This window comes from Lactuca virosa, chromosome 6, assembly GCF_052849685.1.
Source record: "Lactuca virosa cultivar CGN04683 chromosome 6, Lactuca_virosa_CGN04683_v6, whole genome shotgun sequence".
NCBI lineage: Eukaryota > Viridiplantae > Streptophyta > Magnoliopsida > Asterales > Asteraceae > Lactuca > Lactuca virosa.
Genome location: NC_136431.1, coordinates 146012182 through 146014119, shown reverse-complemented (window position 1 = coordinate 146014119; position 1938 = coordinate 146012182).

Genomic DNA, 1938 nt, shown 5'->3' with positions numbered 1-1938 from the left:
CAAAAATCGGGAAACAACAAATGGACAGAGAGAATGATTATAATCCATGTCTCAGTCCATATGATATCTAGAATGGAGGAATATATGATCCCTTATCTAATGGACAAGTCATTGACAAGGTCAGAGTTCGACAACGACTTTAAGAGCTACGATTGCCAGTTAGGTTTTGAAGTCATACTCAATAATAGTTTTAGACTTATCCAAGTGGGAGACTGTTGGATTAATGTCTAAGTCCATAACTATATTTGGTATGTACTTGACCCGACCCGGCATGGTCCATTTGGGTTGCACTTCACCGACATAATTTATATGGATAGTCTTTTGAGAATAGTATATTTATGATTTATATTAATATATTATAAGTTCTAATATATTAATATGGAATCATATTATTTAATTAGTATTGATCAAGAATTAATTTAGAATTAATTAAGTGATCAAAAAAAACTAATTAAATATGGACTCTTATATATATGGAATGGGCCAAGTTCATTTAGGTTGGGCTAAGCTTTCATGGATGGTCCATGGAGCTTTTAACCCATGGATCCTATGTAAATGAAAGGTCATGGGTATTAGGGTTTACATGGATGTAACCCTAATCCTCCATAATATATAAAGGGGTCCTTGGCTCACAAAATTGGCACAAGTGTGTGAAAATAAGAGTGGGTTTTAGTGTGCATACATATTCTCTCAAGTTCTTCCAAGGTGTTTTGGTGATTTGTGATTCCATTTGAGGCTTCCACACTATTGGGGCTAAGCTCTTAAAGCTTGAAGACATCAAGCTACATCAAAAGGTATGTCATCTAACTAGAACTTTGTAGTATAGGTGCTTCATAATATGCTAGTTAGGATGAAACCTTGGAATAGTTAATATTTGCATGTATAATAGAGAAAACATAGATCCAAGGTTTATAGGGTTGCATGTACACCATAGGAGTGTTAGAATGCTCAAATTCCAACAGTGGTATCAGAGCCATGGGTTGTTTTCTGTTATATTGATGCAAATGTTTTATTTTCAAGTTGAAAAAAAAGGAAAAATAAACATGACGTTTGTCAAATTTTAAGATAATTACTTGTTTTGTGAAAAACGAATTATTTGTAAAATTTGAATCATTTGTTATATGAGTTGAATTAGGTCAAATTTAGTAAAAGATAAAATGATATGATTATTTTATTAGTTTTAAAAGTTTGATCTAAATGTTTTAAGGAGTTACATATTTTGTCATAAAATTTTGGAGCTCAAAAGTTTTTTTTAAAAGTTGTGATCTTAAGGGTTTTTGAAACTTCCATAAGTTATGGATATGAAAGTTTTTTTAAAAAAAAAAAATTGATTTAAAGTTTTTATGGAGTTACAAAATTTGGTGTTAATGTTTTAAAGAATTCCATAACTTGTTCTTAAGTTATGGAACATGTAAATTTTCATCATAAAACACCATTAATTCCATAAGTTATGGAATCCAAAGGTTTTCAAGAATTACAAAATTTGCCCTCATGTTTTGGAATTTGAGAAAAGTTTTTTATGAAAAAAAGAATTGAATTCTAAAACTCTTGGGTTCATAACTTAAACAATTAATTAAATGGTTTTAATTTTGAGTTTAATAATCGGAATTATGATGTTTTGTTGAATAGTTCAAATTAACTCTTATGGCTTTATTAATAGTTAATTAAAGTGTTTAATTAAAAGAGTACTATTAATCCATAAATATATGGTTTGAGTTTAATTAAATTAAAAGTCAAGTTTAATTAATAGATTAAACCACCAAGTATTTTAAATGTCAAAAATACACCCTTATACTATTATAATATTAAAAGTTTAATATATTATATGTATAAGAGCAAGTCGTCTTACCATTAGTAGGCCTCATTCACGAAGTCGGTCTATAAGGGGGGTATAAGGTTACTGCCTATAAAATGGCAGTTTAATGGGTGTCCACTCTC